This window comes from Serinus canaria, chromosome 14 (genome assembly GCF_022539315.1).
Source record: "Serinus canaria isolate serCan28SL12 chromosome 14, serCan2020, whole genome shotgun sequence".
NCBI classification, from domain to species: Eukaryota; Metazoa; Chordata; class Aves; order Passeriformes; family Fringillidae; genus Serinus; species Serinus canaria.
Genome location: NC_066328.1, coordinates 6109312 through 6132761, shown reverse-complemented (window position 1 = coordinate 6132761; position 23450 = coordinate 6109312). Strand labels below are relative to the sequence as shown.

Sequence of the window (23450 nt, the reverse complement as noted above, 5' to 3'; positions counted from 1 at the left end):
CAAAGGCTGAACCACAAAGGTTCTACCCAGAATCTGAACCACAAGAAGTCTTCTGTTCCTCTAGAAGTAGAAAACAGATAACCCACTCAATACTTTCTGAAACTGAAACATAACTGCTCAGTTCCTACTTGGCTGAGAAACGTGCTGCTTTGTTTCATTGTTTTTCCTTTGAATTATACTTTTTTATTGAAAAGAAATGAATGTGCTTCCAATGTGCTCCCAGTTTTAAGTAGCATTAATGTAAGAGGCCAACATCTTCACAAGTCCCCACAACAGATCCAGAGCAGGCTTTGGCTCCTTTGCAGGCATCAAGGCATAGCATGGGAAACAGGGCTGTGCTGGCAGGGGGTGTAACATAAACACAGGAAAGGAGGACCCTGCTGAGCAGCAGGTGGCCTCTGGAAGCACTGGGGATCCTTTCCCTTGCAGCCCTGTGCATCCCTGCAGGCTGCTGGCTGTGGTTAGCAATGCAGGGGGACAGTGGGACCAATGGCTAGGACTGACAGGCTTGTAAAACTCTCCCTGACACACATCTGCTCACCTGTGCTGTCTGGGAACTGCACCTGACCTTTGCAATGGATGGGTGAACACACAATATAAAGTAATCAAGTCCTGACAAAGCACAGGTTACTCAAACTCTGCTTCTGAGCAGCAGAAGACCCAAATCCTTGGTGCTCTCAGGGAAAAGGAAGGATGTGGGCTTGGTATATAATCAGTATTGAATGTCATTAAGCCTCTTCCTGTAACCAGTAATATTGTAGACAAGATATAAAACAATGTTTCCAACAATGCTCTTTTATCATAAGCAGTTCCTCTACAAAGCAAGCAGCTACCGAAGTACACTAAATTACCAACATAAATATTTCCTCTAAATCACAGCTAGCTTACAGTGTTCATCTAATTGAGAAGGAACCACTGCAGAATTAAATTATAAGGAGAAACTTACTGCCATTATCTTCACTTTCTTCCATTCTGTGTTCTCTCCGTATCAAACCAGATTTCTTTCCCTGCAATCCATAATCTGTAAAGGCTTCTTTTTGGGTGAAGGTTCTCTCAAGCATCTCTGTGAGTACCTACCCTGGACACAAAGGGCTCAGTACAATGTGAAAATGTGGCTTCAAATGTTCAGTCAAGTTCACAGACTGCCACTCCAGGGCCCAAGGTGATTCACCTACTGCAAAACTGCTCTGCTGTAAGGGCTGAGCGCTTTGGACAGTGCTAGCCAGGAGATCTTTCCCACTGCTCCTCTGTACAGTGTCAACAAGCCCAGAAGGATTTGGACTGGGATGCAGGCTCCTGGCATTCTTAACTCTTTGGGTTTTGTCTATAAATAATCTTTCAGCAGCAGGAACTAATTCAATTTTCAAACCACACACATCATTAGCAAATCTGGTACAACTTAGTGTGTAGACAAGATCTAAATAGCAGCATAATTTAAATCACATTATGCCATTTTTAGTGGTTGTTGAAATTCAAGTTGCATTGATTTTAGTAGACTGGCTGGGAAACTACATTAGTTCCATTTGACCTCTTCCACTCTAAAGCTACCTACAGGAAAAGCTTGAATGGATTTATCACACTGGCTATAATGCATACTGATCAGTAAGGGTAACTTAATAACCAGTAGGATAGGAAATATAAACATTTTTCCCTTTCTGGAGCAGCTACATTTCCCTACTTAGCAGTTACATTTACCGTGGGAGCAGATCATTTGTCATTTCTGATACCCACACAATCAATTAGGTAGGCAAGTTAGCCAGTATAATCATTGTATTAAAAAAAATCCAACAATTACAACAGAACAAGATGGCTTTAAATATTAATACACAACTCCAGTTTTATACTCACTCTGAGGTTTGTCCTCCCTGAAAATCTCTTCCACAAAACTGTCAAAAATATCGGTCCAATTGATATGAATCTGGTCATCAGGATTTCATGTATCCAAAATACCAAACAAGTTTTAATTGGGACCAAAAATGCAGAGTGTTACTTATCCCTTTTTATTTCCACAGCTGCCAGTCATGTTGGTGACATTTTAAAGGGTCCTGTCTATAAAAAAAAAGGAAACTTCACTTGAAGTCACTGGAACATTAGAATGTCTCTGAATTTTTCTTCAGGTGGAGTGAAAGGACATTAATATGACATACTTAAAACCCAGAAGTACCTGGAGGTTCTGAGTCAAACTCCTGTGAGCTCCTAGATTATGTAAGAGCTTCATAAAATGTCCCTTAGATACTCAAAAGTATTTTAGGCTTAACATATGTGCAAGTTCTCAGTCAGACTAATACAATTTCTAATATTTTAACCCAAATGTTTATGTAAGTACAGTGTTTACTAGAAGGAGTTATTTTGACAGATAATTAGCATGTCCTGTCCTTTCTGAAATGCATATTAATTTTTCTGTACTACAGCTCCCTAATCCAGACCAGGTTCTGTTGGGTGCTTTGCTGATCCAAATCCTTGAACGCTATGTTCATCAGATCTCCAATTAGAAATTGTAATCCTGACAGGGTATTTGAAATTTGGACACTTTTATCCTATGAGAATTTTTGGTTGAGCTCACAGCTTAAAATGTATTTTCTTAGAGATAAAATTCTGAGAAAGTAAAACCATTTGCTACTTCACTTTCTAGGGATTTTTTTCTTTTGAATAATTTATTTCTCTCATGGTTTAAAGGGAGAAGAATTCAGCCTTATAGCTCGGCTGCAATAGAGAAAGAAAATATCAAATGAACCACTTCTTTGTAACATGTAAATGTTATCTGAGTTGCTGTTTATTTTAAAGGAAGTGCTGATGTTGGCACTTGTTCCCTGTGCGTGCTGCCAGCTTTATAGTTGAAGGGATTAGACAGAAAACAAATTAGCAAAGTCTAGTTTTTCTGTAGTTAAACAACTGTGACTGTCCCAAAACCAGTTAAAAGTGGTTTTTGGAAAAAATCAATCTTTCTTACAGTCCATAGTGCACAGAGAAATGAACAGAAGCACAGTTCTGTCAGTATGAAGAGTTTACCAGCTCAGCAGCTATGCAAGAGGATTTGCCACATCTCCACTGATAAACTGCTGCAAGCACTGTGGCCAAGATCTGCTCTTGATTTCAGAGCTCCACATTGAGGGGTTCTGACAAGTGATTGTGGTTACCTGTTTCTGTGCCAAATCTGGACTCATCAGCACATCCTGCCCCACAAGTTTAGGCTGTCATGAACTACACCAACACTGGCTGGTGCCATCCATACCAAATGTATTCTACAGGTGTTCCAACCAGCCATGATGCTCCTACAGAGGCTGCACAAGTGAGGCTGCAAGTGGAGATAGCAAGGAGATCTGTCAAAGCAGAGTGGCTTAATCCACTCTTGAAGTCAGCACAAGGGAGAAATCCTCACATCTCACAGTGCTCTGCTAGTCTGGCAGAGGTTTCATAGTGATGCAGACCAAGCCAGCTGTACAAACCCTGCCTGAAAGTGTGACCTGCCTGCTTCAAAAACAGAAATGTGGTGAGGGGCTGCTGAAATTATAGGAGTAACCTATCCCCTTTTCTCAGGCCACTGAAGTTGACACTATAATTAACATTTAATGAGATGTTTGCAAGAAGCTCTTATACTCTGCAGCTGCTGATCTTCCCCAAATCAATGCTGGAAGATGATTCCTGGGAAGGCAAACTCCCTCTTCATGGACAAGAACTGTCAATGGGTGCCAAGTCTTCCCCAGCACCCTATGTAGCATCCAGCTACACTTAACAGTAAATTTGATACCTCAGTGCATGCTATAAAATTGCAAAGGTTGCAAATATTTCCTGATGGAGATAATTAATGACTCTGTTTTCTCAAATAATGAAGTCCCACAAACTCCTGAAAATTAACATCAAGCATCTTTCCTTTAAATAACCTCATATTCTCAGCTGTAGATGCCACTAATTAAAAAAGAATTCGTAGAATTATTTAAAGAGAATAAGACCATGACAAAATACAGGAACAGATGCTCCTAAAGTGCCCTGAAATCGTCCTTCAGTTGGTCAGTCAAGACTGCTCAGCTTTCTGGTTTTCAGTGGAGCTCTACCTTGTGAGGGGGACAAGAGAAGGATGGAATGGGCTTTGAGATGTGACTTTTCTGGATGGCAACTGAAACATATCAACAGTAATCATAGTAAAGGATTAGAGGAAGAGCTAGCTGGTAAAGAATCCTGGCCTTTTTGAACAAAATAGAATAATAAAATTTTACGATTATTTTTATTTCTTCCTGGATTTACTCAGTCATTTACAGAATAAGTGGCACACTACAGTTCTAGTACTTGAGCAGTTTCCTACTACCTTGGGGTCCACTCTACGTGGCAGATGTAGGAACACACAAAATGTATTTTGCACTGGGCAGAAGCCAAATCCAAAACAATGATTTGAAAGTATCCTGAATAAATTGGCTCTGTTCCTCATCCTTTGTTTTGTGTGGGTGGTGGCTTAATCAGGCTACCACCACAAGTGCCCTAGCAGGGGTAGCCAGGGTGCATGGTGTGACATGTCCCTGCAGCCAGTCCAGCTTGTCACAGCGTAGCTGACATGCAGATTCTCCCTTCAGCTAAAAAAGCAGTTTCTCCTGGCTATTGGGTCAAACCATTCACACAGCAACAATGTTTCTAAAGATTTTAAATAATAGGAAACCATTTTGGAACACAAAATTGGAAAGTGACATCCAGGCTTCCTTCTGGTACTCATTAAACCCATCTCTCACAGACCACGCTGCATCTTGATTTTTCCCAGGAGGATGCCACTGTCAGGTTGCAGGTGGCTGTGGAGAGGGCAGTCTGCTCCATCCTGCAATGCTGAGGGGTGGCTTTCTGGGATGAAGTTTTCTGAATGTAGGGAAAGTTCCAGAAGACACTGAGTTACTGAGTTTTGTATAGCAGTGTTTGACTGCAGAGCAATTCAAGGGATCCCGGTGATTTGTGGCTGGACACAGGAGGAGCTGTGTTCCTGCAGACTGCACAGTGATCTGCTTTCAATCACCAGTCCTACCTTGCTTTTCCTACTCAGAAACACTTCACAACAAACTTCTATCACAGAACCCCCTTGGGACGTGACTTTAGGGAGGAGTGAGGAATCTCACTGTTTTGTTTCCCAGCAGGGAAGATTGTTTCCACTGGTAACATTTTTCTCCCTCTCTATGCCTTTGTATGGAGGCAAGGGAGATTTTATCACTTGCTTCTGTTACTACCAAACTGTGGAATAAAGTACTTTATTTGCATTTCATATACTATTTTTACAGTGTATGAAGAATAATATTTGTGTTGAGCTGCTAAATATTGACAATAGTCCCACCCTATTTATCAAATACTGACAGCTGACCAAGCAAAGGAGTTAAAAATTATTTGGAAATTTGGACCTTCTTGAAGCCTTTAAATATATTTCTGGAAGTTGGAGGCTTTCCCAGTTCACACAGCTACTCTAATAGCTAGACATATTTTCTCCCTTCCTTATGCCAAGAACTCAATTAAGAAATATATAGCAGAAGGGAGGCACTTCTAAGGGACCTCACTTTTTTTTTTCCCCATTCTTAACAAAAGAAAAAAGAAGGAAAAAATATCTTTGTCTGAAAACAATCAACATAAGTGAAGAGCCAGCCTGAATTTGAAAATATGGGGACTTTGGGATGGAGATCATAGGGCTGAACAATAATTCTGAACATTACAAATTCCAGCTCCTTCCTGATTGTGCCTTTGTTCAGCAATGTTCTCTCCAAGATCTTGACTCTGCTTTTGGGTGGGGACCTCACTTGGTACATTGTCAGTGCAAACAACACTGAAGTGTTTGCTCATGGTGAGAATTCCTACTCAGTGTGGCTGCCTAACCCCAGGGAGCCACAACAGCTGGTGCTGTTCTTGGAGAGCACCACTTGGAGTACAGGAATTCCCTGAGACTTACCTACCAGCAGCAAGAACAAATCTTCACTGAGCACTGCAAAAACAACACTCAACAAAAATCATCTTCTTCCCTAAGTATAACTGAGCAGAAGATATGAAGTGTATTATCCTAGTAATAAAAACCTTGAGTGGAAAAAGTGCTCTTATCTTTTTTAAGTCATAACCACACATGCAGCACTTCTCAGTTTGTTGATAGCAAACAACTGCTTTTAAAAAGTAAATGGTTTTCTTTAGGCTATCAAAAAGGAGATGACTCTCAGGGACTTTGGCTATAAAGCTATATAAATCCCAAAAGACTACAAATAATTCACTATTTGCTCCTTAGAAGCCAAGATAGATGGATAATGCAGAAAAATCTTGTTCTGCCACTGATTTACTGAGTAAACAAATTTACACTCAGCCTCCAGAATGCAGTTAATTCCAGCTGTGATGGCAATAATCAAAGGAAACACGTTTCTAAAAGTCATAGAGATACTCATGCAGATAAACCTGAGAATGTCTTATAAAACCCCCCAAGAGAACAGAACATTTTTTTCCATAGATATCTCTCCTTGTGAACTAGATCATTAATTATTGTACTCATATGGAGCCACAGACATCAAGAAGCCAGATCTACTGCATTTCCATGTATAAACCCAGAAATTTAATGTGAAATTCCATAATTCTTGAAAGATAAGATCTGTTTTATAGCAAAGAAAGTAATGTAGAATAGACCAAAACCTGTCCCTGCCTGTTTGATACGAGATAATTTTAGTTCCAGACAAGCCATTTCCTAACATTATCTAAACTATAGCTCATAAAAGTTTATGAACTCAAATTCCAAATAGAGTAAGAAAACAATGGCTCTCAGTATCTTCACTAATGATAACAGCAGTTGGGTGCAATAACATTGCTGATTGCAGTGAAGGCAGTTTATTTTACCCAACTCTGCTAGCAGCACTTCTTAAAAAAATTAAAATAACAGCAAAGCAGCAGAATTTGCACAGGTGGTGTGGCCAGCCAGTCAATATATGTGAGGGTGTTTGTATGACAGGGCTTTTCAAAGACCTTCCTTCTCCCATGTGTCAGCTTGGAAGTTTTTAACCAGAATATATTGCTCATTCCTTAGTATGCAAAACTAAGTGTTAGCTACTAGGAAAATAATCTCTCAGAAGACCAATTTCTGATACCAATTCTGATACCATATTTCTGAGTCCAACCTTTTCAAACCCATGTCCTTGGGCTTTTTAAATTTGAATTTGAATCTAGAGATAATCTGAACTCTTACACATCCCCAGCCCATGACACTACCTTTGTCTCAGACTATGAGCAAAAGCTTATTTTTGTGCAGAAGAAACACACAAAAAGCCCAATGAGATCTACAGTCTACATGGACACAATGTCACTGTCATTAATCAGAACATGCTCTAATGATTCTCTCCCCCTTAATAAGTATCAATGAGCCCCTGGAGCAGTTAATGACTGCAGACAGGGTGAGCCCAGGGACAGGATGGTTAATACCACATAGCCACTGAGCAAAAAGGATTTTCTGGGATTTTCCTCCTACCCACAACACCACAGGCATGAATTTAAAGTTTTAAATTCATGATCATGCATTTCCCAATACAACAGTACTCCTGGCAGCTCTTGGAAACAATGGCAAAGTGCATCTAACCCACATTCAGCAGAGATGAGATTTCAAATCCCTGTACCCTTGAATGGGAGACCTGTGTGTCTGATGGTTGAGTTTTTAACCTCAAGCAGCTCTGATAACTGCTTGTCACTGCACACAAGTGTTTTGGTACATTTTTGTTCATCATCGCAAGGGAAAGTGTACAGGCAACCCATTCTGCAGAAGAGGCTCAGGAGAATTGCAACACAGTAAAGGCAGATGCACCAGTGACAAAGACAACAAATCAGATGACTCTGAACCTGGATGCTGGCACCAAAGTAGTAGTTTACAAAGTACTGTGACATTTTCAGCTTAGTTCTGCAGCCCCAAATTCTTTTAAGAAGGAGACCCATCCTAAATGGATCACAGGCTTCTTTTTTAAATGAAGGGATTAAACTAAAGGCACAACCAATTCCAACAATGAAAACCAAATAACCAATAACAAATAACCAATGCTTTACTGTGCAATAAAGAATTTGAATTTATAGAGGGTATAAAACAGAAAATCTTTTTCTCTGATGCAAATTGCTCTGAAGTATTAAAGAATGGGAGAAATTTCAGTATCACTGCATAATGATCCCACATCATGTAAGAACATGCCTGCTCAAGTCATAAAATAACTGCTGGCACTACCAGTTCAGATCTGTTCCCTGGCCTGAGGGCTCCTGAAAACCATGCTGTAAACCAAACCTTCTATTAAAACTTCGTCAGGAGAATAAGATACAGGTCAGACTGGTCCAAGTATTATTTGATGAAGGAAAGACCCTCCTAAGTATTTAGACTTTATAGCTCTAGTTTTTTTCAGCTGGAATCCATAAATGTTTATCCAGACTTCCTATGATGTCCTCTGATCTTTTAGGAGTTTCTATTTTCAAAAACATAGATAACATTTCTGTAGCCATATTGGACAAATAAGTAAAGGAGATGACACAGTGATCTAAACCTTTGTTTGGATTTTCTCTCAGTATTTATAAACACCAAGGCAATCCATCATTGGCTGCCAATGCAAAGAAATTCAAACTTACACAAAATACCCATGGTGACATGGTGTATTTAATATAAGGCAGACCTATGGTGCACAAGAGAGACTTCCCATCAGTTGTTTGTAGGGTTTTGTTTTTTCGTGCTTTTATTTTTTTAAAAGCATTTTCTCCTGTAGGGCTATCACCGAACCATCCAGTTTCAAATGGAATTTTTAAAGTGGAAAAGATTGAAGGGAAATATGTCTAAATAAACAATTCAGAGGCCGTCTTCTTGTGAGAAATTTCTTAGGGTTGTGAAACAAATATTCATAAGAGAACTCAGCTCGAGAAAACCAGGCTTTACACTAACAAAAGATGGTGGTGAAAATAATCTACAGAGGGCAACAGGCAGGGTGTGGTCAGGAAGGTGCAGGGTCTAAAGGACCACCACAGCTTTCACAACGAGGAGCTGGGCTGGCAGGAGCAGGGAGCTGCAGTGCTGCTGGGGGCCATGAGCAGCACAGACCAACACAAGGACCTCACTGCTGGTCAGGAGAGCACAGGCACGCTGCAAGCACCCCTGCACAGTGCTCCTCGTGGCCTGGGCATCCTGCCTTGGTCCCTTGCTTTAGCAAGAAGGAAAGGATTGATTGAACAGGCAGCTGATGTGGCAAGGCTCAGGCTCAATACACAGGCACCGCCGTCCTGTGGTGGAGTTAAAGAACCGTAGGAGGAAGAGTGACATTGTTTTAGAAGCTCAGCTTCAAAAACAAACATGCAACAAAGACAGGAGTGTATTCATCCCCTCCTATCACATCTGTGCCCTGCAGGCAATGTTCTGAGCGGAGTCTGTGAAACTTGTACTTGCAGCTATCTCAGACAGCTCCACCTAGAACTGTCTCAGCGCTGCCTCTCCCGGAGCCTGACACGCTGCCAGGGCTGTGTACGTGATGCCTCGTGTTCCTACGCAGTCCGAGCCGTGTTTAACTCGCAAGAATTTGCAAACACGCCATGCAGGAAAACAAGGTAAACATGAAAACGGGCTCGGGAGGACGATTTGCATCCACTGTGCTGGTCTGCGTGCACTGCAGAGGTGCACGGATCCAAACACGCTGTCCCGGGGAAGGACCGTGCTGCTCTCTGCCCTCTGGCACTTGGAGATGCTCCTGCACTGCAGATGCTGCTGCGACTCCAGCCCGTGGACTGAGCTGCTGAAGTCTTAGCCAAGGATTCTGTACACGTTTTACAGCCAGAGCTGAGCTCCATGCTGCTGTGGTTGCTGCATTACCTCGCCAGTTGCTAAGCTGGCTGTTGAAATGGCAATTGCTTGTTCTAACACGCCTGTGGCAAGCTCTGCTCCGTGCCACTCTCTATGCACCCTGCCCTGGCCCCTCTCCTGGGGAGCGCTCCTCATCCCGCAGTTCCTCCTTCCTGCTTGCTCAGGCTCTGCGTCCCCGCTTCACCTTTCTCATAAGGCTGAGCACAGCCCTTGCCAGGCCCCTCCCTCCTGACATCCCAGACACAAAAGAAAGGGCAGCATCATGCCTCGGTTTCAGGTAGGAAAAGACATACCAAAGAGACCTGGGGATAAAACTGTCCCGTGCCAGTGTCACAAACAGTCTGCACAACACAGCCTCTCGAGGCTTGCACAGATCTACTTTGTGAAAAGTCCCAAGGAGTGTTTGCCTGTCCAGCTGAAATTTGTAACTAGAAGGTGTCACCCCAAGCTATGTGGGCTCAGGGATGTTACAGAAATTCACTGACACAAAACCTACATTCAAAAGAAGGGAGCTTTTGACTAATGGATACCCTGTACCAAATTACCAAATCACCTCTTCTAGATCCTTAAAGCTGAGCTTATTCCTTGAGTCAACTGGAAAAAAAGGAAGAGTTCACCTGTACAAGTAATTACTGCAGAATTAGTTTTGTGCCCTGGACTAAGCACAAATTAATTGATCTGCTGAATAAAATTATCAGTATATATATTTGTCCTCATGGCTGTTAGTCTGAGCAGAGACTACAGTTTTACAGCTACATAGGGGAATGCCTTTTAAAAATGTTCTCTGAATACTTCATTAAAGATTTTTGGCATAGCTGAGGTTTCCTGTGTTCTGAACACTGCACAGAGAAGAAGTGCATAAGCAAACAATGGCACTTTACTAAAGGCACACCAAAAACAAACTTGGGAATAACATGGTCTAGCGGAGAAGTTGTATCAGGGGGAGACTGCTGAGTGGGTTTGGCTTGTTTGTTAACCTGCAAGTGAGCTACAAAGCTTTGCTGCTAAACAGGTCATCCAGAGATGGGTGGGAAAACATTAGTTTTTTCCTCATCTGCATTTTGTACAGGAAAGTTGATAGTCTTGCTAAACAGACAGCCCTAAATGATACATATTTTTTTTGTACCCCAACTGGAAGCACTTAAGCAAAAGAGCTGCTACCTGGTTTTCCCCAGGGACAGATAAATCAGAGCTGTGCATTGGTCAGCACAAGTTCCCTACATAAACATTTAGGCACTACAATTTATTAGTTGTAGATAGCTCCAGCATGTTAATGTTCATTTATCTTCCATATTTCAAGAGCAGCAGAAGAACTATTCTCAGTATGACAACATTTACAAGAGAGTTTATGCAGCCACATTTGCCTGCTTAAGGCCCTCCCTGTATTTAGAGCTGTTGCAGCCATGCAGAGTCCTCTGGCACAAGGCACTGAGCCTGCTGTCAAGGCTGTTTGATTTCTTGAGCAAAGCAGAGGCAGGGCTCTCTCACTGGGGAACATTCAAGGTGCGGTGAAGAAAAGAAGGAGCAACTGATGAGATGGTGGCAGACTTGGTTTTCTGAGCTGTGCAATATACAGGGCTTTAGAGGAAACTTCCCTTCTTTTATCCTCTTCCCCACAGCACGAGCACCCACCCCAGTACACGCTGGAATGTTCCTAAAACTGCTCTACACATTATCCTTATGACTTTGCTTTTTCTGGGACAGATTCTTTGATTTAGAAGAACAGAACCTGGAAGTTTTTCACCGAGCAGCATGGAGCCTGGAGTAGCCTGAGAGAGGGCCAAGTCTGCCTTTGGGTCTGCCTCCCATAGTTTTAGTAGCTGCAATTTTCTTACTGACATTAAATGGACTCAAACTCTGCACTGTCCACCCAAAGCTTTCCACAGCATTTTCCTGCACATTCCCTTTATCTTTGGTGCTAAGACAGACTACTGAGACCTACTCATTTAACAGTGGGATAATATATTTGGAGTCATGGATCAAATGGTTTCACCACCCAATAAAAACACACTTTTTCTCCACCACTGACTCACAGCCATGCATTGACCTTGCTGTACCCTGGCATATGGACCTGCCAAAGGTGGCAGTGACGGCCAGCCAGGGCATAGCAAGTGCTGAGAAGACTTAGGAGATAAGGAGATGGGTGCACTGCTACCTTTGAAGGACAAGTAGTGGGAAAGGAATAGATTCTTACCAAGTGAGAAGAGTAATTTGGGACAAGCTGCACAGGATGGGGGGAAGAAGCATAGTGGCAATGCAGGGACAGGGAAAGATGCTCAGGGGAAATACAGGAATCAGCATCATTTTATCATATACTAGATAGAAGCAGAGAATCATAGAATACCAGGTTGGAAGGGAACCTCAAGGATCATCTGTTCCAACCTTGTCATGCAATAGTTACTATCCAAATACTTTCTTACAGAAGGCATTTCCTTCCTGCCTGATGAACTCAGCAATGGCAGCTGAAGCAAATTGTGACCTTTGCTTTTCAACTTGTCTCAGTAATGAGGTGAAAGAATGACAGTGAACAGCATTAGTTACAGCATAAATATACTGATTTTTCAGTCTTAGGCACTGACAGTGAAATATTCCAGACCTGCAGTTCACTTTGTGGTATAGAGATATGCTAAGCATGCTCACTGCAAACCCATATGTGCTTTATGATGTCCACCCTGAGACCTCACTTGCCTGCTTCTGTACAGCACACAGCAGACCACGGCCTTAGCCCATGATTCTTTCTCTTGAGGTGCTTTATAGTTCTTTCCCAGGCCACTACATAAGAGCTAATCTGTCCTTTGGAAAGATTTATGAAAAATATATTGAGGGGTAACCAACATTTGATTTGGTTTTGCAAACTTGTTCACAGCAAAGCAATCACACTGCACCAAACCTCTATGTTCAGTCTGTCTGAATTGAAAGCACTTCCAAGGCAAGCTGAAGATCTGGATAATATACTGGGTAAATCATACAAAGTACAAATTTTAAAAAGGAACACGTATCCTTCCCTTGTGGGCAGAGGGAGAAGACACTGATGGCTCATCAGTGAGAATCACTCCCACACAAGCCTTTCTTCCTGGCTGCTGAATGTTCATTCTGGGTGCAACAGGTTGGAGTACCATGACGGGGACACATTTTTGTGATGGAAATTCCTGTTCTAGTATTGTTAAAGGCCTTCAGCACCAAACGTGTGAACAAGCCTATACAGGATTGAGGTGGGTTTTTTGCTTGGTTGGTTTGTTTAATTGTCCTCCACTTTCACTAATGACAGTGATGATCAGTCGATTGCTTCTTTAATTGTTCCTTTTCCCACTGGAGCCTTCAATCTTTGTGATTTATGTGCTATAGTTATCAGCAGTCCAAATGCTGAAATAGTTTGTCATACACAGAAAATGTGGCAATTCTTTCTCCAGAAGGAAGCACAGTCTGGCATTTATACCAGGTAGGGAGGTTTAAAATGCCTGACTCTCTTGGTATTTCTAATTGCTCTGTAACACATCATTACCAAATCAAAATCATCAACTTTTATTTGTTATTTCTTGCAAAATTAGAAGAAAATTATCTCTTCTACAAGTGTTCTGCATTCTTCTCTTGTTTAGAAATGTCAGGGTGAAAAGAGAAAACAAAGTAGTAGCTTGTTTCCAGTTTTGCTTACCAGAGTGCTCTGAACAAGTGCCCTCTTACATGTTGGGAACAGGATAAAAAAGTGACACAAGTAATAAAAATGACAATTCTGTTATTTTCAGACTTCTCACATACAGAACATTCTGCAACAGTAGCAAAGCTATAACACATGTATTGAAAAAATAAAATCCTTCAGAGAGTTTGAAAAAGCCTTGAGCAATTTCCTCCATCTCTCTAGAGCTAAAGATGCTCAATTTTTCAATACAATACTACACAAACTAATCTTCCATCTAAAATGCCTTGTACTTGCCAAGATTTTTTTCCTGCTTCTTAAAAAACAAACAAAAGCTTGTTTTGAAAGAAATATGAAAGGAACCAAAGGAATTATGTTGATCCAAAAGTCCTGCTTTCTCCACCCTCACTGCGCTCATCTGGAGAGCATCTGGCAAACAAATCCATTGATAGTTTAGAAAAGTCTTTTATCTGTCCTCCCAGACTTAAGAGGAAGGTGGAGAGCATACACATTCTGAACTAATTGCACATCCTCTTTGCACATCCTATTGCCATTTTGAAAAGATGAGAGTACAGCACACAATACACACTTCAAAAGCAAAAGCCTTCTCTGGTAAGATGCATGAAACCCAGGTTACTAAAACTTGCGGGAGAGAGGGCCAGCTACATTAACAATGAGTTGTCCAAATAAACACAGATGAAGGGCAGCATATAAATCCTGCCTCCATACTGTAAGTGATGCCAGAGCAGGCAACATACCCTCCTGAAGCAGAATTGCACAGTATACTTCTCTCCCCTGGCACATAAATCTAAAGCATGTGAGACGCAGGGGAGGAAATGATGGTGCCTTTCATGCATATTTATGTAAATGCTATGATTACACCAAGTAATCAAGCCAGCAGCATGCAAATTTGGACATGCATCATCGAAGAAATGCAAATATTTATATAACAGTTTAAGTGGGAAACATTTAGGGCAGTCCTTTGCTAGGAAAAGATTAATTTTCAAATAGCTGAGCATTGCAAAGTGGGAAGCTGGCTGTTTATCAGAATTTGAGCATTCAGCAAACTTCTGAGGACCTAATTCCCTTCTGTGCTTACAGGTATCCTCAGGAATCAAATTGCCCTCAGAATGAAAACGTAACCTAAACCAGTATAAGCTGGCTAATTACGATGGTGTATATATCAAAATCCCAATTTTCTATTTTTAGACTTTTAAATATTTGGCTTCCTGCAGCTTCCTGCAATAAAAAATACAAGGGCTTCAATGCCATTTCCTCCAAAGTGACCACAGTATTACTTTCTCACTTCTTCCTCAAACATGACATGCAAGATAAGAAAAAAAAAAAATCAACCTTTCTTTAAAAAATACACTATATGAACCATTGCACAATATTCTTTGGCAGATGCATAGTCTTAACCATTATTTTAAATCTGTTAAAGAAGTTGAAACAGATTTCCAAATGACTCAGACTGAGCAGAGCTCTTGGGAATGCTTTCTTGGCTGTCTTGCAATCCAGAACTAAGATGAGACAGGGGAGGAAGCATTAGGGGGCTTTTTTGCAGGTAGTTTCATGTTTTTAGTACTATCAAACTGGATTTCACAGGCTGTCATGCTGTGTCCTCATGTCTGGGAAACTTGGGTGGCTCAGCAGTGCAGCGAGCAGCGTACTCACTGAGAGGAAAGGTCACACTGCTGGAGAAAACAGGAGAAAACAAAGCAGTCCTTGAAACACTGTGAGCCACGGAATGTCTGGGGTGATTTGTCCACATTTTTATTTCTGATCTATACTGAGAGCTACGGTTTGATTTGAAGGATCTGTTTTGGAATGCAGTGCAGATCTGTGGAGGCCGCCGTGCTGATGACATTACAGGATGCCTGGCAGTCCTCGCTGTCTTACCACATGCTCCTCCCTGCTGCAATTCCATTTTAGCCATTCCTGCGAGCTCTCTAATGGACTCAGAGCCTGAGGATACAGATGTTAACAGCTCCCATCAGTTATAAACAAAAGCAATTACAAACAGAAATCAGTTTTCCTCTTCCTGAATGGCTGACTACTCATCTCTCTAGCGATTGTAATTAGGTGAGACCGAGTTACCATTGTAATGCCAGGCTGGTGCTTCTGAATTTCTAAGTGACTCTCACACAGCAGAAATCTCTCACTGCCTCTCCAGCAGTCACGGCTTGACACAGAAGGGTCACTTTGCACTCTATTCTGATTAGAGTTTAGCTTCAAATGGAAAACAGCATTGCAACCAGATTACTTTTGCATGGTGGGATTTGGGCCTTTTTTCAGGTTAAGTAAACTGGACAAAAACTTTAGTGACAGAAAGATATCTAACATTGCACAGAGAAATTCCAAGAGCTGTTTGTCATCTGTTGGCTAGGGGAACAGACAACCCCCAGACACATTTTTTTAAAAAAATCTTTTTAAGTAGAACAAAACCAGGATTTATAGGATTTAGACAGAGCTAACATAGAATGTAATATTATGCTTGTCAAGCTTCACTCATTTTTTATTAGTGCCTCTGGGATATCATTACCCTGGAGAACAGCAGTGAGACTGAGTTTGGATATGCTTTAAGTTAAAATGCTTTTTGCTTCTGCTAACTGTAAAATGAGGTGTCCAGTTTTCAAAGCATCACTAGAGATAGTCCCTAGATTGGGCCTAAAATCTGATTTTTACACACAAACCACACCATGAATCCAACTCGTTGTACTATTTGGGGTCTACTTGTGTCTTCCAGATCTCACTTCTCACAGATCTCAACATACCTGGTTATCCTTTCTTGAGCAAGGGTTTTCTCCTTTCTGCCTACCTGTTAAGTAGAAACTTACTCTTACCTATATTCCCTTTGATAAAACTGCTTACAAGCTGAGACAGATATGCCTTAATGAGGTGAGAAACGTGGTCTATCCTTGCAATTCTTGCACACTTGCTAACAGCATGGTGGGGCAGTGAGTCAGTACATACCACTGGGTGGTTTCAGGCACAGCAAACTCCATTGGCATATTACCTATATATTCCTATGCAAATCCTAATAGCACATCACTTAACCATAGTCTGTCAAGCAAAATAACCTCTTAGATCTATTATTTTTCCACTGGAAGAACCTTACATCAAAATTAGCACTGTCAGTGGTACAATTATGCATACAAACATTAGAGAATCAAATAAAACCCCTTGAATAGTCTGTACTGACAGGCTGTGATGACTGCCCTACTTCTTAGATTGACATATCCTATAACCTAATGCTTCTACAATCTTAATGCTTCTCCCTCTGGGCCAACTAAATTACTGACTGCTGCTCCCTGTATGGCAGGATTTGGTAGAGAAAGTGCAAGGACAACTGGTTTTAATGGAAAAGAGCAAACACATAAACACAGGGCCAGGACCTCCCAAGACATCTAAAGAGACACCCAGAGAAGCAGGGCCTGACTCCAGCTGCCCACTATCTCCAGTATCTTTCTGATAGTAAAGAGGCTCCACCCACCCAAAAGAAAAGCATTTAACAAATCACAAATGCAGTACTTAAGAAAAAAACTGTGTCACTCAGTGATCCAGTGAAGAGCAAATTTAAAATTGAGTGGCACTACTCATGTTTCAGCTGCCTTTTTAGTATACTCCAGATATCAATTGTTTCTTGGCTTTGGAAAAAGTTAAATAACTAAAAGAAGCAGCACCACCAGATTCCTAACAGTCTGAAAACCTCATGCTTCAAACAACAGAAGTATTGTTACTGATTGCCATGATGTTATAGTTGCATGACTTGGCAGGAAACACATGCAGTTTCCAGGACGCAAACTGAGGTGCTGTGAGAGAAATATTATCGATTGAATTCTTTCTCCTCAGCTGAAAAAAGAAAAAGCAGTCAAAATATATACAGACCTCCTGACATACAGCAGGTCACTTGCAAGTCAAGAAATTACCTGTGAAATAATTAAAAGAAAAGCCACAGAAGTTACCTGAAGGTGCTCTGTAGTTAGAAATCTGGAAGTTGAGGAGATTTGAGACAGACATACAGATGTCTTTTCTAGCACAGGAAATTGGGATGATTCCAAATTTTTTTATTTAGCAAATTTCACAATTATTGCAATGGTCCAGGAACTTGTGGGAAATGTCATCTTCTTGTGCTGCCTGTAGTTTTGCCATTTGCTTTATTGATATAGGATTTGTTTTATGGTTTTGAAAGGCAGTTTTGCAGCCCAGGAGCCTATATTGTGAGCTCCTTAATACCCTCTGACCTGACTACATCTGCACTATTGCCTGTAGCTGCAAGGATGGCCTGATCCAAGGGTTCTCCAATCCAATGGGTTACATTCCTTCTTAAAAGGAAAGAGCAGGAACTTTAATTTGCATTAGCAGCACTAATGCACACAAGATATTACAGTGAACAATATTACAATATATTTAGTGATACTACAGGATATCACAAGTATGAGTTCTTTTCCAGTTGTAAATATCCCCACAGAAGTGCAACAAGAAAAAAATCTGCTGGGGTTTTTTCACATAACATTTTTGACAGGCTGTCTTTCAGGATTTCAATCTGTAGCCCATGGGCTTTTCTTTGAAACCAAGAAATGTCACCTTTAACATCAGGTTAAAGGAACAACAGAAAGTAACAACAGACAATCTTATCAGAAAGCCAGGAACAAATTCTTGTATCTGTTGATGCATTTTACTCAGTCCTCTATTATAGAAGGGTTAGGTTCCAGAAAAAGAAACATTAAGATTCATTGTATCTAAACACATCTCAGACTCTTATGTGCTTCCTCTATTCTTTAAAACTCAGTGCAGTCTTATCTAGCTGGTTCCCTCCACGGGGATATCCCTCCCTTAGCTCCCATCCATAGCAGATATTTGCATTCCTGCTCAATGCCTATGTTTATTTTTGGACATATGCAATCATTCTAATGAGTGATAAAACCCCTGGGTGCCTAGACTGATCTGATAAGCACCATTGAGTGCAGAACTGCAGGCAAAGTCTAAGCATGTTTGCTTATTTCCCACAGGTTCTGTCCACTGAAACATGGCTTGAAATTAAAGGGTAAGCAAAATACTTAATAAGGGGGAAGGAGAGGAAGGGAGGTGAAAACAACTTTCTTTAACCATCCTCTCTGTCACTCTCCAGACTGTTCCTGTTCAATCTTGCCTTGAAGTATTCCTTGCAGATGTTACATGGAAGAACATCATACAGGGTATAAACACTTGTTCACACACATCCAGGTCTGATGGAAGAGCAGGATTATTTCCTGGGCTGCTTCACTCTGTGATAGGATCATTCAGTACCTTTTGCTCCTCTAGACCTCCCAACAAGGCTTTACCTGAGTATGCTGCTTAATTTAGTCTTAAATGTGCAAAATTCACCTATCTGCATTGTTGTAAAAGATCAGGCAAAGGTATTGGAAAGTCTTTGGAAACAAGAAATAGAAACTATCACTCCCCTTCTGCACACCTTTGCCTGGAGTTTACAGTGTGGGATAAATTGGGTTGTGTAAGATCCATGAAGTGGCAGTCAGAGGAATTGAATTCTGCTTGTCCTTATCAGAGAATGATTACTGGTATTTCTCCCTCAGATTCAAACTTGGGTTTTATTAGCTACCAAATCAACCTCTGCAGCTCAGTGGGAAAGTCACCCTGAATCACCTTCCTGAACATTTTCTGGATTTCAAATTCTCCATGACATGATAACAAATAGAGCTATTTTGGGAAAAAGACAAGATGCTTTGTACTTGGCACTATTGCATGAGGCTATCATTAATGCTAGACAAATCCAAAAAGGCAATTGAGTTTAGTCTAGCAAGGCAGAGGGTTACATTCTTGATTACAACGTAGGAAATTAAAAGTTATCAAAACCAAAACAACAAGTAAGACACAGAACATATTTAAAACAGTTCAATTCTCCCAGCTGTCTCAAGACTTCTCTGAGTAATGTCCCCAGAGCAGATATGGGAGAAGATGGGAATTGGTACAACTACATTACAAATTTTGACTTTTAGAATTAACTTGCCATTACTGTGAAAACAGGAACTTAAGTTTGAGGTGGCTGAGGTGGCTCAGAGCTGAAAATGCCACTCTCTTCACTTCATACAACATCCATTTCCTCCCCTCATTTTCAGTTCCATCTTGAATGACATTAACATTTTCTCTGCCTGGGTGATTTTCTGATTGTATAGAGTATTTTTGAACATTCTTTTAATTTAAACAATCTTCCAGAGAGATAATATGCTTCCAGGCTCATACAGCACTTGAAGTCACATCTCTATTCCTGCTCTTTAAACTGAACACACTTTAATAAATCATTTTATCTTCAGAGGTCACTATACAACATAAATCACGCAGATTTTATACTTGGTGTGAATGTATGTTCCCTTCCTAACATTTAAGGGAAGGAGCCTTCAAATAAGGTGTGTCCCACTTTCCCCTAACACAGAATGGCTGAGGCTGGCAGGGAGATCTGGTTTATCTGCTCCAAACCCCCTGCTCCAGCAGGGCCATCTCTTCTCTGGAGGGAAAGGAGAAACATCTCCATCTTTGGAATTTTTAGGACTCTGCTGTGGCTGATCTGATCTAACAACAGCAATAGTCCTACTTCACATTAGAGGTTGGGCCAGAAATACTTTCCATCTATAGCTCTAATCCCATAAATATGAGTGTGCTTCATTCAGTGAAAGACTTTTATTTTTCTCCTGATCAAAACGTCCCCCTATCCAGCAAGTCAAAGCTCACTGCTGTCAAGTGCCTTATGCCACTGGTTTCACTCCCACTTTGCAGTTCTACATCCACTACTGGCACTGCCACAAGCTGAATGTTTTGGGTGCTGTCACACTGGAACATTCACAGATCTGTATTTTTAATGCTATCGTGGCTTGGTTCATTAACTACTCCACTTGAACCTTGTCTTCCTTTCATGAAATATTTACAGCTCTTTGGTAATATTTTGTACATCTGTTTTTTCCCCCCATTCATCTAAAAGCCATTACTAATGTTTTCATAATAAGGGACTGTTTTACTGAACAAAGATAACAGTAGCTAAGTCAAGAACAACATGAACAAATTAAAATTAAAAAAGGAAGTAAAGCCATTTAGAATTCAACAATACACTGCCATAATATTTATTATTCCCTGCTAACACTAAATAATATTGAAGTGCATTATTCTATTCTATTCTTCAAGGTACATCTTATATTAAATGAATGGAATTTAGGACAGCATATTCCAGTCACCTTAAGTAGCACTATCAACTTTTATTAGAATATGGAGATAAGTCTGCTTTTCAAAATGGCATCTGCTTTTTAAAATTAGCACAATAAAGCATCTATTTGAAAGTGATAGAAATAAATTTTGATTTGTCATTGAAAGCTACACAACTAGTTGCTTTTTCCTTATTCACAGTTTAAGTCTACCTGGAAAAGTCACTTCTCTCCTTGTGTTAGCATTGCCCACAATGCCTGGCACTTCCCTAATTCCAGTAGAATTCAGCCATCACTGGAGCTTTGAACACTGAAGCACTCAGACCATCCCTGTGGCAGATTATCATCTGTCTTTGGCCTGGGATGGATTTGGATTCAAGGGGAGCCAACAGAGAAAATACTAACCAGAATCCAAGTGTTCCTTGGATGATGAGTTCACGGAAGACAAACTTTACCTAAGCTTTCATAGTGCTTCTATTTGATGATGAAAACTTGGTTTTGTATCCATACAGATGTAGAGTGAGAAAAGCCGTAAATCTTTGGTACAAGTCATATCACTTGGCAGAAAAGTAAATCTAAAGCTATTTATTAGTTTATTAATGAAGGAGAACATAAATCTGAAGTTTTAAAGTATATATATTTTCAATTTCCTTACCTAAGTATCTGCATGAACAGGTTCAATACAGCAGTTTTATACTGAATGAACCTGTCAAGAGACAGAAAGACTAATCAATAATTTGATCTACTGATCTTACAGCTATTAAAAAAACCTAAAAATCTAACCAGATTCTTGTGCATTTGTAGCAGTTTCCACCTTGGATAGTACAAATGCACTGGATGCACACACTAGGGGGTGGATTTTAAAGTTAAATTTGAGAAGCAGTTTAGCTACTGGCTGTAATATGAGAACTGTCTGCTCCAACTCCATGCCAGGAGACAGAGAGCAGCAAGACTCATCATTTCCTCAGTGGAGGTGGAACAGGACTGATGGAAGAAACAGCTGAAGAGTCCATGGGGGGAGACTGTGTAAAGAAGGGGTGGATCACTGTTCTGATAAGGAAAAGAACATTCTTGCTTGCTCAATGAAAATGATTACACTTAATGTATGCCACTAATCCTCCCACATGCCCCAAAGACCTAAGTGAGCCCATGCACATTGTTCTCTGATGTTTTTGATGGCAACTAATTAATCTTCATGAGAGGGAGTGCTGACTTTAGGGGTTTTATCTCACTGCACTGCAATTTATTTTCGTTGGCAACTGGTTGACTTTTCCTTTACAACATGCCGCTTATGAATGCCTCAGTTATTTTGTCAATGCAGTCACAAAGATTGATACATCTATGTCTAAAGCAGTATACTTTTCAAAATTGCAGTTCAGAGTCCCATTTAAGCACCAAGCCCCCAGTGATTTATTTAAGGGTTTATTATGTTCTCAATTACAAGTTCAGTTGCTTTTGGAGCTTTTTCTCCAGCCTCCACTCTCAGTTCCTTCTTGGATACTCTTGCACATCCTTCACTCACTATTCCCTGAAGGCTTTGGTATCCAAACCACTGCTGCCTTCTTTCTCTTGCTCAACAACTGCAACAGAGTCAGTGGCAAAGGAATATGGCAGAGAAATGAGTCACCACTAAGTAGTTCATTAAACCACATATCATATGGAAGAATTTACTGTATATTAAATATGTTGACTTGATTCCACTAATCAAATAATAAAATTTTACTTGAATGATAAAATTTGCAAGACAAATAAAGAAATACAGAAATGAAAAAGTAATTTACTACACTGATGAAAAAACAAATTCATTCCTTTCTTAGCTCCTAGATTTCAGTGTTGTGTTAAGACCAAATTTTTAATTTGAGTGTTTTAAAGTAACAATAACATATGGAAGCAGTTTGGGAAATTTAGAAATCTTTTTTTTTTGGTAGGAAAAGAAAGCATGGTGGGTGTGACAGAAGTAATATATTCTATGATGCTGTCACAGGACCTGAACTGTGCATTTACACAGACAATTCAATATCTGGGTAATTTTTGGGAGCAACTGCATTCACTTTAAACTACATTTAGTTCCATCACAGCCTCTTTATACTAAATAATATAAAATTATTTATATTTAAATTTCCTGTTTACGTCAGATAAAAAATTTAAATGTTTTGGTAGCTACTATGGCACTTCTGGAGACATTTCCCATGGGGAGTATGATAAGCTTCCATATTTCTGCTTGTGCAGAAAAGTGAGGGCTGTCCAAACAGGAGATAATGCTAAAAAGACAAACTTCTTTCATCAGGTTGGAAAGCAGGAAAGAATTGTCTGAAACCTCTGTAGTGGGGATGCCTGCCTGTGTTTCCATGTTTCCATGAAACCATCCCCCCCAAAAAACCCACAAAACTCCAACAAACAGCCAAACAACAATAAAAAACCAGTCTCCTTAGCCAAATTCTAGTTTGATTTTCAAGGCTGCTCTGCAATGGAGATTAGTTACTGCTAATTATCTTTTATTTCCCTCCATTTCTTAGACCATGCTGAACATTGATCATTGGTTTCATGTTAAATTACTGAAATCTGTTAATGATCTCACCTGGCCCAGTCTGAGCACTCTGAACAACCAGCCCAGGTTACAGCATTGCCATAAAACAGAAATATGGATTGAGATCCAGCACTAGCAGTGCAGTTGGAACCTGAATGCATTCAGGTTCTACAACAGACTACCAATAATTTCTGTATAACTCTTTGGCACTGATCCCCCCTGGAAAAATGATGATGAAATTTTAGAATTACTCAGGCCCTGGTTTGAAACACAACATCAAGAGTTTCTCAACACATC

At 40.5% G+C, this 23450-nt stretch overlaps 1 long non-coding RNA gene across 5 annotated transcripts in view; it reads right to left on the bottom strand.

Annotated features, from left to right (window-relative positions):
- The window catches only part of LOC127060163 (uncharacterized), a 54301-nt gene that overhangs the window by 9641 nt on the left and 21210 nt on the right, over positions 1-23450 (bottom strand). The gene's annotated exons all lie outside the window — the stretch shown is intronic.